We start from the raw sequence: 12,262 nt of genomic DNA, 5'->3' as shown, positions 1-12,262 counted from the left end.
TGAGCTGATTGTGATTTGAGAATATGGAGTACTAGAGGCCCGGTGCACAAAATTTGTGCATGTGACGGTCCCCTCAGCCCAGCTTGCAACCTCTCTAATGCAGGACTCCTCAGGGGATGTCTAACTGCTGGTTTAGGCCCAATCCTGGGGATCAGAGCTAAACCGGCAGTCAGACATTCCTCTCACAATCCGGGACTGCTGGCTCCTAACTGCTCACCTTCCTGCTTGCCTGATGACCCCTACTGGCGCCCCCGCCAACCTGATCACCCATAACTGCCTCTGCCTGCCAGTGTGGTCACCCCTAACTGCCCCCCTTACCAACCTGGTAGCCTCCAACTGCCCCACTGTGCCGGCCCAGTCACCTGTAACTGCCCCCACACCAGCATGGTCACCCTTTAATTGTCCCCCCTACCAGCCTGTTTGCCACCAACTGCCCCCCTGACAGCCTTCTCACCTGCAACTACCCCCTCTCTGGCCTGATCACTCCCAATGCCCCCCCCCACCATCCTGATCACCCACAACTTCCATCCCATCCTGGCCTCATCACCTACAACTTCCCTCCCCTCTTGGTCCTTAACCGCCTCTACCTCAGCCCCGCCACCATGGCTTTGTCCAGAAGAACATCCATAAGGTCTCCTGGAAGGTCTCCCATTCTAATTAACATATTACCCTTTTATTAGTATAGACTGAAAGCCTGGTGCAGGGGTGTGTGTGTGTCCCTCAGCCCAGCCTGCACCCTCTGCAATCTAGGATCCCTCAAGGGATCGGACCTAAACAGGCAGTGGGACATCCGTCTCACAATCCAGGACTGCTGGCTCCCAACTGCTCACCTGCCTGCCTGCCTGATTGTCCCTAATCACTCTGCCTGCCAACCTGATCACCCCTTAACCATTCCCCTGTCATCTTGATAGATGCCTAACTGCTCCCTCGCCATCCCGATTGCCCCTAACTGCCTTCCCCTGCCAGCCTGGTCACCCCTAACTGCCCTCCCCTGCTGGCCTGGTCGCCCCCAACTGCCTTCTCCTGCTGGCCTGGTTTCCCCTTACTACCCTCTCCTGCAGGCCTGGGTCCCCCCCCCCCCCAAGTGTCTTCCCCTGCAGGCCTGGTCACTACCAACTGTTCTCCTCTGCCAGACTGGTTGCCCCTTATTGCCATCCCCTGCTGGCCTGATTGCCCACAACTGCCCTCCCCACAGGCCATTTTGTGGTGGCCATCTTGTGTCCATATGGGGGCAGCCATCTTTGACCACATGGGGGCAGCCACCTTGTGTGTTGGAGTATTGGTCAATTTGCATATTACCTCTTTATTAGATAGGATAAGAGCCAGATACCTGTTTTAATGCTAATTTTAATATTTAAAACAAAGTTAGGGAGCCCTAACTGGTTTGGCTTAGTGGCGAGAGCATTGGTCCGTGGACTGAAGGGTCCCAGATTGAATTCTCGTCAAGGGCACATGCCCGGGTTCTGGGCTCAATCCCCAATAGGGGCCTTACAGGAGGCAGCTGACCAATGATTCTCTCATCATTGATGTTTCTATCTCTCTCTCCCTCTCCTTTTCTCACTGAAATCAATAAAAATATATTTTTAATAAAAAAAAAAGCGCCCTGACTGGTTTGGCTCAGTGGATAGAGCGTCAGCCTGCAGACTGAGAGGTCCCAAGTTCGATTCCGGTCAAGGGCATGTACCTTGGTTGCGGGCACATCCCCAGTAGGAGGTGTGCAGGAGGCAGCTGATTGATGTTTCTCTCTCATCAATGTTTCTAACTCTCTATCCCTCTCCCTCTCTGTAAAAAATCAATAAAATATATTTTTTTTTAAAAGAAAGAAAAGAGGGAAAACCAAGATGGCGGCATAGGTAAACACTGGAGTTTGCTGCCTCGAACAACCACTTCAAAAATACAACTAAAAGACGGAACGGACATCATCCAGAAGCACAGGAAGGCTGGCTGAGTGGAAATTCTACAACTAGAAGGAAAGAGAAAAGCATACTGAGACTCAGAGGAGGCACAGTACAGAAGTAAAATACTAAGGTGCGGAGGTGCATGCGGAGCTGGCTGGCGGCTGAGGGTGTGGTTGTCGTTTTCAATCAGGAGGGAGTCTCAGGCTCTGAGCTCCAGTTCCGGGCGAATCTCTAGGGACCCAGACTCATACGGGAGAAGCGGGGCTGTCTGGCATCGGTCGGAACTCGAGGGCAGCTTTCTCTCTGAGGGGCTTGCAGCGATTACCGGGACATTGAGAAGCAGAGCCTCGGAGGGCAAGACTGAGAGCAGCCATAACTGCTAGCCCTGCCCTGTTGATCCTGTGGGACCCGCCCCACCCAAGCCCTGCAGGGAAGCTTTTGCTGGATAGCCTCAGGCAAAGGCTAGATTAGCACCTCCCTAGAGATCCAGGAGCCAGGAAACCCAGAGGTCAGAGTGGGACCATCCAGTTTGCAGCTCCGTGGAAACATAAAGGACACACTCGGGGCAGACTCAGTGAGCACCAAAGCCCAATTGAAGCAAGTCTTGCCCCAGAGGGGTTTCTCCAGCACAGAAGTTCTCCCACTGCAGACACAGCTGATTCTCACAGCCAATTGGCCTGGAGGTCAATTCCTCCCAGTGATAACTACAACAATCAAGGCTTAACTACAACAAGACTGTGCACAAAGCCCACAGGGGGTGTACCAAGAGTGTCCTCCTCAGGTAATTGGGGAGGCTGAACCACTGGGCCCTAGAGGACACTCAGCACAGAAAACCACGTTATCAACACAGGGAAACATAAAAAATGCAGAGACAAAGAAAAAGGACACAAATGACAGAAATGGAGGAAAGCAAACTACTGGATATAGAGTTCAAAACCACACTTTTAAGGTTTTTCAAGAATTTTCTAGAAACTGCCGATAAACTTAATAATGAGATCTACAAGAAATCTAATGAGACCCTTGAGGTCGTGATAAAGGACCAACTAGAAATTAAGCATACACTGACTGAAATAAAGAATATTATACAGACTCCCAACAGCAGACTAGAGGATCGCAAGAATCAAGTCAACGATTTGAAATATGAAGAAGCAAAAAACACCCAACCAGAAAAGCAAAATGAAAAAAGAATCCAAAAATACGAAGATAGTGTAAGGAGCCTCTGGGACAGCTTCAAGCATACCAACATCCGAATTATGGGGGTGCCAGAAAAAGAGAGAGAGCAAGATATTGAAAACCTATTTGAAGAAATAATGACAGAAAACTTCCCCTACCTGGTGAAAGAAATAGACTTACAAGTCCAGGATGCGCAGAGAACCCCAAACAGAAGGAATCCAAAGAGGACCACACCAAGACACATCATAATTAAAATGCCAAGAGCAAAAGACAAAGAGAGAATCTTAAAAGCAGCAAGAAAAAAAAAGTCAATTACCTACAAGGGAGTACCCATACGACTGTCAGCTGATTTCTCAACAGAAACCATGCAGGCCAGAAGAGAGTGGCAAGAAATATTCAAAGTGATGAATAGCAAGAACCTACAACCAAGATTACTTTATCCAGCAAAGCTAGCATTCAGAATTGAAGGTCAGATAAAGAGCTTCACAGATAAGAAAAAGCTAAAGGAGTTCATCACCGCCAAACCAGTATTATATGAAATGCTGAAAGGTATCCTTTAAGAAGAGGAAGAAGAAGAAAAAGGTAAAGATACAAATTATGAACAACAAATACACATCTATCAGCAAGTGAACCTGAAAATCAAGTGAATAATCTGATGACCAGAATGAGTTGGTGATTATAATAGAATCAGGGGCATAGAAAGGGAATAGACTGGCTATTCTTGGGGGGGAAAGTGGTGAGGGGGATGCGGGAAGAGACTGGACAAAAATCGTGCACCTATGGATAAGGACAGTGGATGGGGAGTGAGGGAGGAGGGTGGGTTGGGAACTGGGTAGAGGGGAGTTATGGGGGGAAAAAGAGGAACAAATGTAATAATCTGAACAATAAAGATATAATTAGAAAAAAGAAAAAGAAAGAAAGAAAGAAAAGAGCCCTGACTGGTTTGGCTCAGTGGATAGAGCATCGGCCTGCGGAATGAAAGGTCCCAGGTTTGATTCCAGTCAAGGGCATATGCCTTGGTGCCAGGAGCCAGTCCATCCTTGCTGTTTCAAGGGACCTGGCATATATGGCATACTGTTCTTAATATGTTTGCTCACCTTCTTGGCACTATGTGTTTTAACCAAGGTCACCTCTCTGAGAAAGGTTGTTTCCCCAGGTAGGGATTTTCCCCTGAAGTTAGGGAGGGAATAAAACCCCTTAACTAAGTGCCAGGCGGGTAATTAATCACTTTAACTACAAACAATCATGCTTAAGCTACATAATCTTTACTCCCTGGAATGGAGATAAGAAACGCCCTAACCTTTGGAATAGAGATTGATAGGATTGGAATCAACTGGTATAAATACAGATGTAACAAGACAACAGGACACAGAACCTAGACGCAGAACCTACACAGAACCTAGAGACAGAAGAACTTTGCTGGAGAGAACATGGCAAAAGATCCTGGATAGAAACTGGCCACAGAACCTAGAGACAGAACCTAGCGAGAGAACCTGGCTGAAGAACCTAGAGACAGAACCTGGCTACAGAACCTGGATAGAACATGGCAAGAGAACCTGACTAGAACCTGGTGACTGAACCTGGCTGGATAACCTGGACAGAACCTAGAGACAGAACCTAGCGAGGGAACATGGACACAGAACCTGGCTGGAGATCCTAACCAGAACTTTGCCGGAGATCCTGACCAGAACTTGGCTAGAGATCCTGGCTAGGCTGCTGATCAACTGAATGCTGCCTCTGTGTCGTTCCTTCTTCGCCGACTCCATCCACACCTTTGGGGACCCCTGGACCTGCTGGGGTTGGACCCCAGCACCTTGGTTGCGGGCTCGTCCCCAAAGGGAGGTGTGCAGGAGGCAGCTGATCGATGTTTCTCTCTCATCGATGTTTCTAACTCTCTATCCCTCTCCCTTCCTCTCTGTAAAAAATCAATAAAATATATTTTTTAAAAAGTTAGGAAAACTTACAACAAAGTTTAGCAGTCTTAAATTAAAACTTTTAGCTCTTTGTGTATTATAGCATGGGAAGCTTCAATACTGTGATTTTAGCTAAGCAGCACTCCCTTTATATTAATCCCTCAGTTTGTGCTGGTGTTGGTTTTTCACAGTTCAAGGATTTCTGAATTTCTCTACTGAAATTTAAAAAGGCAATATCTCCAGAGTTTCAAAGATCCCTTGTTATTTGTATAGATTCATTGTCATTGCTATTGACTTTCCCCCTACTATTCATTTTTAGTATATCAGAATGGCAGTATTTCTTATTTGTCTGTAGAGACTATTCTTTGACAGTATTTGCAACAGTTTCTGTGGAAAATGCTTTATTAAAAAAAAAAAAAAAGTAAGGAGAATCTCAGCTTATAGCTCTTAGTGATAAAGCCTGTTGCCATGGAGTCCTGGATCAGATTGGCTGTCCTGGTGGCCAATGAGCAGATAGAACAATAGAACATAAACACATCATCATTTAATCTTGCAGAATTATTTACTCAGTGATATATGATATTAATACCATAATTGTATATAGAGCAGTGAAATAAAGTTTCAAGAATGGTATATGGTGTTCTTCTCTTTTCTTTCAGAATTTGCCATTTACTATAAACACTGTAATGATCCATTATCTTCTTAATATGATTTATTTGGGAGAAGATGTGATAGGAAATGTCTATCACCTATTTGTGAATCAAGCTGCTGCTGCTGCAGTCAGTTGGACTTATGCCAAGTCTAAGTCAGATTCTGGCCTTCTAGACCAGAAGAGATTTATCTTTATATCTGAAGCCTCCTTGCTTATTTTGGTAGCTCTAAAGCTGAGTCAGGAGTTGGCAGCTTTTTCTTAACTTGTTTTTCCTTCTTCCTCTTCCACTCCAGTATGGTAGATCCTGTTGATGTTACATTTATATACCAGGGTCTGGAGTTGGATTAGCTGGGAGTAGCTTCCATGTTTTCCATCGTCACTTCCCTAGCTTGTTCTTCTTTTTGACATAGGTCTGTGCCTATGATCATAGCATGTATCTTATTGCTTTAGAGACTGGGAATGGTTCACTCATACAAAAAAAAAAAAAAAAAATTCCCCTCTAGATCTTGTAAACTAAAGAAGTCAAGAGTATTATGTTTCTCTTCTTATGTTTTACACTAGAGGCCAAGTGCACGAAATTCGTGTATTGGGGAGGGGGGGGGGCCCTCATCCCGGCCTGCACCCTTTCCAATTTGGACATCCCTCTCACAATCCGGGACTGCTGGCTCCTAACCGCTCACCTGCCTGCTGGCCTGATCCCCCTAACTGCTTTCCCCTGCCGGCCTGACCCCCCTAACTGTTCTCCCCTGCTGGCCTGATCACCCCTAACCCCCTCTGCCTTGGCCCCACCACCATGGCTTTGTCAGAAGGACGTCCAGAAGGTTGTCCAGAAGATATCCAGTCTAATTAAAGATATTACCCTTTTATTAGTATAGACTATTAGTATAGATTAGGGATACTTGAGAAATTATGGTGGGTCTTGTTCTCTTCCCCTTCAATGCTCCCAGGCTTGGCTATTTACAGATTTAATGGCTATTTACAGATTGAAGTTAAATCTGTAAATAAAGTCTCTTGATTGAAAGAGACTCAAGAGGTCCATAAGTTTGTTCCCCTCTTTTGAGCTATTGGAGTCTTTATGAGTCAGCTTTTCATTATGCCATCGCCTTCTGTCTCACAGAAAAACAGACAAATAAACAAACTTCAGATTCATCTATTAAGAAAAGAGAAGCAAATAGTCTGTTTAGCATCTGATTAACTGTGGGGAGGCCTAAGGAAGTAGGATAGGAAGTATTTGAGGTTTTGTAATTTTACTTATTGTGACCAGAGAAAGGCTCATTGAGATGGCATTTGAATACAGATCTGAGGAAACTGAGTAAGCAAGCCATGTTGTTATCTGAGAAATCATTTCAAGCATAAGGAAGGAACAGTAAAAAGCAATCATCCTAAAGTGTGTTTAGGATACAGGGAGGAGCCTGTGTGATGAACTGCATAAGTGTGTGTTGGGGCGGAGGGGAGGTAGGAGGTAGTAAGAAATGGGGTCTGAGGGAAAACTAGTGGTCATTGTAAGGTCTTGTAGATCATTTTAAGGACTTGGGATTTTGCTCTGAGCCATTGGAGCTTGTTGAGGGAAGGCATAATATGGTCTGAAAATGTTTTTAAACAATTACTCTGGCTACTATGTTTAGGAAATACTGTGGGGTATCAAGAGTGGAAGCAGGATACCAGATAGGCTATTTCAATCATTCAGCCAAGAAAGTTGGCAGCTTGGACCAGGGTGGTAGCAGTGAAAGTGTAGGAAGTCATTAAATTTTGGATATATTTTGAAATTAGAGTCAATAGGATTTGCTACCTAATCATTTAGATACTCAGTTTACATGATAATATCTACTTATAAAATGTAGTTCTGCACATACAATAGAGTGATTTTTTAAAAAATACATTTTTTAATGTATTTGGCTAACTGGTTTGGCTCAATGGATAGAGCGTTGGCCTGCGGACTCAAGGGTCCCAGGTTCGATTTCGGTCAAGGGCATGTACCTGGGTTGCGGGCACATCCCCAGTGGGGGTTGTGCAGGAAGCAGCTGATCGATGTTTCTCTCTCATCGATGTTTCTAGCTCTCTATCTCTCTCCCTTCCTCTCTGTAAAAAATCAATAAAATATATAAAAAAATAAAATACATATTTATTGATCTCAGAAAGAACGGGAGGAAAGTGAGATAGAAGCATCAATGATGAGAGAGAATCATTGATCGGCTGACTCTTGCACGCCCCACACTGGGGATCAAGCCCACAACCCGGGCATTTGCCCTTGACCGGAATTGAACCTGGGACCCTTCAGTCTGCAGGCTGACGCTCTGTCCACTGAGCCAAACCAGCTAGGGCATGCTTGCTACTTCTTATACTCTGGAGATTGAATGTTCTTTATTTATTTATTTTATTGCTTAAAGTATTACAAAGAGTATTACATATGTCTCCTTCCCCGCCCCCCCCCCCCCGCCCTTGACAATCCCCTGGCCTCCCCTACCCCAAAGTGTCTTATGTCCATTGGTTATGCTTATATGCATGCATACAAGTCCTTTGGTTGATCTCTTACCCATCCCCCTCCTGCCCTCCCACCCTCCCCGGCCTTCCTGCTGTAGTTTGACAATCTGTTCGAGGCAGCTCTGCCTCTGTATCTATTTTTGTTCTGAATGTTCTTTATTTTGATGATTGCTGCCCCTAACTCACCCAGTAATGATGCTCAGCCTTTTCCTTGCAGCAGAGGTAGCATTAGAGCCCTAGGGTAATGATCTTATATCCTCCATAAAAATGCTAATTTCCCTTATTTTACCTCTTTCCTCATAAGTACATATAAACTCCAGGGTGATGCTGCAGGATTCCTTGCTTATAGTAATTGAAGAATGATTATTATTACTTTTATCATTATTATTAGAGTATATGTGTATGCTTTTAATATATATGTACAGCAAAACCTAAATAGTATCTTAAACAGAAAGAAGTTTATTTTTCTCTCACATTCAGAAAATTCAGAGGTAGTTAGTCCAGTCAGAGGCTGGTCTAGTCAAGGACCCAGGTTTCTTCATCTGTTGCCTGTCTGTAGTTTTCAATCCAGTATCATCTCACAGTCCCAGAAGGCTGCGGAAGCACCAGCCTTAACTTCTACAATCAAGCCAGCATGAATTAAGGATAAGTAAAGAAAGTCTGTCCACTTCCTTTAAAGATAGTTCATAGTACTACTTGTATTAGTTTCTTATGGCTGCCATAACAAGTAGCACAGACTGGAATAATGATCCTAAAGATTTCCAATTTCTTCATGTGAAATTAGATTATTCCTATCTCATTTCTCTGGCCAGTCTCACATTCAATTTTAGGTTTTGAAAGATTCTTTTAATACTAAATTGTTGGCTTAGGTGTCCTCTTCACCTGACAGGTGATGGTATTGCAGAATTTACCAGGCAACCAGAAAATACACGAGTACCCAGAGATTCAGGAAAGACCCTTTATTTAAAGCAGCGCTGCTGGCCCAGGGGATTCGAAGATCCAAAGCCTAAACAGCTAATACAATGAGATCATCCCCTATATATTCCTAAATATATTTGTTTCCTAACTACTCAGCTTTTGTGGCAGGCTTTCACAGCCTCTCCTGAGTCAGTTAGAATGGGGAAGTTAGATTGTATCTAAATGCCTGGCCTGGGTGGTGCCAGCAACCCCCTCTTTCAGCCATGCTGCCAAATTCCCGGCCTGGGGCCCCTGCAAACTGGGAGCACCCAGGCCTAAGGAAGGGCAGTGACTTAATTATAGGCTGACGCGAATGTGCTCTAGGACACTGATCACTGGCACAGATTCAGATTGCTACCTCCCCTCCCCCAGGTTGCCCCCTATATTCCTCCTCAATGGCATTGACCTCTCAGGCCAGTCTCAGGTGGCATTGACCTCTAAAGTCATCACAGTAGGGCAATATAGACTTAGCTGCATGGCATTTAAGTTAGCAATAGAAGGCATCCTGAAATGCCATTAACAGTAAGTAAATTGTGATTTTTTTTTTTTTTTCTTTCCAGAATGTCTTGTCTGGGTTGAGTTGGAAGCAATTTTGCCAGGGCATGGGAAAAGACAGTGTAAACTTTTAAGATGCTTTCCGTTCCTAAAATTCTGTGATGTTGCCCTGGCTGGCATGGCTTAGCGATTAGAGTGGTGGCTTATACACCAAAGGGTCACAGGTTCAATTCCTGGTCAAGGGCATGTCTCTGGGTTGCAGGTTGGATCCCAGGCTCCAACCAATCGATGTGTCTCTCTCACATCAATGTTTTTCTCTCTTCTCCCTCACTTCCACTCTCTCTAAAAAGAGTCTGTGATGTTTTCTACATAGTGGCATTACTATGATAAAGTTAAAGGAAATGGAAGCAGCAGAGGGAAAAGCCTCACTGCTGCTCTTTGTTTAAAAAAGAGGAAATTTGATTTGTTCTGTTTCACTCAAGGAAGTAAAATAGGCATTTTGGGCTAAGAATGTAGAGAAGCCAATAGAAACTAACACTTCAATTGATTGAGCTAATCACCAGTAGTTCTCATTTCAGAACAGATATAGCCATGACAGATATTGAGCAAAGAAAGAGGGTACATGTCTACAACATTTTTCTTTTGAGAGAGAGAGAAACATTGATGCAAGAGGGAAACATCATTCGGTTGCCTCCAGTATGCGCCCAGACCAGAGATCAAACCCACAACCTGGATATGTGTCCTAACCAATAATAGAACCCGAGACCCTTTGGTGCATGGGATGACGCTCCAGCCAACTGAACCATACCGGCCGAGCCATGTCTAGATCATTTTAATCTTGTTTCTCTTTTTACTTTTCTAAGAAATTTCTCTGCATCAGCCAACTCCTATGGCCTTCCTTACCACACCAGTGAATTCTTTTGAACAGAATGATTTTTCTCATGCTTCCCTGATTTAGAAAAGTGGCACAATTGTTATTATTTTATTGGGTTGGTACTAGTAAAACCTATGATAGTTGACTTCTACTTGGTGAATATTACTTAATTATAGCTTTACATGTTCCATAAGTACTTTAAACTTTATTCCTCCATATTATACTTTCTGTCTTTGAAGAGAAGACCCAATATATCTCATTTATAGCTCAGTAGGGCCTTCTTTCCTGTCCTTCTCCCAAGAGCTAGTAAGCCAGTTATCTCTTCAGGCATGCAGTTACACTGTTTTGTTTTTTATACTTCGAGCATTGTGGTGGGAAGAACATGGAATTTGGAATCAAGAAGATCTGAGTTTGAATTTTGGCTTTTTATATATACTGTATGGCCTTGAACAATTCACCTAATATTTCTGAATGTTAGTATTTCATTTATAAAATGGAGATAATATTTTACAACTTGAGAAGATCAAATAAGATACTCTATATAAACTGTAAAAAATTTAGTCATAAAGATTGAGTGGAAAGATGGAAGAGTTTACAAACCTAATTTTTAAACCTCCAAATATGTCCCCTATTGACACTCACTCTCTAAAGAAAGGCCTTCCATCCCACATTTCACACCACAGAGTGCTCCTGAATGTCCATTTTGGGACACCTAAAGCTTTGGCTTTGGGATCAGACACAGCAGGTGGAATACTGCCCTTGCCCTTCTTGTATTGGAAAAGTTGTTTAATTCATCCAAAGCTTTGGGGTCTTTATCTGAAAAAAAAAAAAAAGGAAAGAAAAAGCCCAAACGAAGAGTTTTGTGAGGATTAAATAATGTTAGAAACAATAATCAATGCGATACCACCTCATACCTGTTAGAATGGCTGTTATCAACAAGACAAGTAATAACAAGTGTTGGAGAGGTTATAGAGAAAAAGGAACCTTTATTTACTGCTGGTGGGGATGTAAACTGGTACAGCCACTATGGAAGACAATATGGAGGAAAAATTAAGAATAGAGTTACCATATGACCCAGCAACCCCTTTTCTGGGTTATCTACCTGAAATATTTGAAAACATTTATTTGCAAAGATATATGCACCATTGTGTTCATGTAGCATTATTCACGGTGGCCAGAACATGGAAACAACCAAAGTGTCCTTTGATAGATGATTGGATAAAGATGTACATATGTACAATGGTATACTATAAGAAAAGAAAAGAAAAGAAAAGAAAAGAAAAGAAAAAAAATACTGCCATTTGGGACAAAATGGATGGATCTTGAGCATATCATGCTAAGCAAAATAAGGCAGACAGAAAAAGTTAAGAACCATATGATTTCATTCATATGTGGGATATAAAACTGATAGAACAAATGAATACCAGTAAACAAGAAAAACAAACAAACAAAAAGTCATAGACATAGACAACAGTACGGTGGTTAGCAGAGGGAAGGGAGTTGGAGGGTAGTAAAGGGTAATCAGGTCAAATATATGGTGACGGAAGATAATTTGACTTTGGGTAATGGGCACACAATGCAATATACAGATCAGGTATCAGAAGTGTACATTTGAAACCTATATAATCGTATTAACCAATGTCATAGAAAGAATGTAAACTTTAGAATCAGTACCAGAATTCTGTTGTCTTAGTAGTGGTGTGACCTTGGGAAAGTTATATAACTACACATGGGGGATATGAGTTGAAGTGCATAAAGACCCAGGTTTATAATCTTGCTAAAAAACATTAGTGCCTTTTTTTAAAACTCCTAACTCTAA

At 43.0% G+C, this 12,262-nt stretch overlaps 1 protein-coding gene across 6 annotated transcripts in view; it reads left to right on the top strand.

Annotated features, from left to right (window-relative positions):
• R3HDM2 (R3H domain containing 2) overlaps positions 1–12,262 on the top strand; it is a 189,614-nt gene that overhangs the window by 112,138 nt on the left and 65,214 nt on the right. The window lies entirely within an intron of this gene.

This window comes from Myotis daubentonii, chromosome 2, assembly GCF_963259705.1.
Source record: "Myotis daubentonii chromosome 2, mMyoDau2.1, whole genome shotgun sequence".
Taxonomy (NCBI): domain Eukaryota; kingdom Metazoa; phylum Chordata; class Mammalia; order Chiroptera; family Vespertilionidae; genus Myotis; species Myotis daubentonii.
This window is presented reverse-complemented; position numbering and strand designations above follow the sequence as displayed.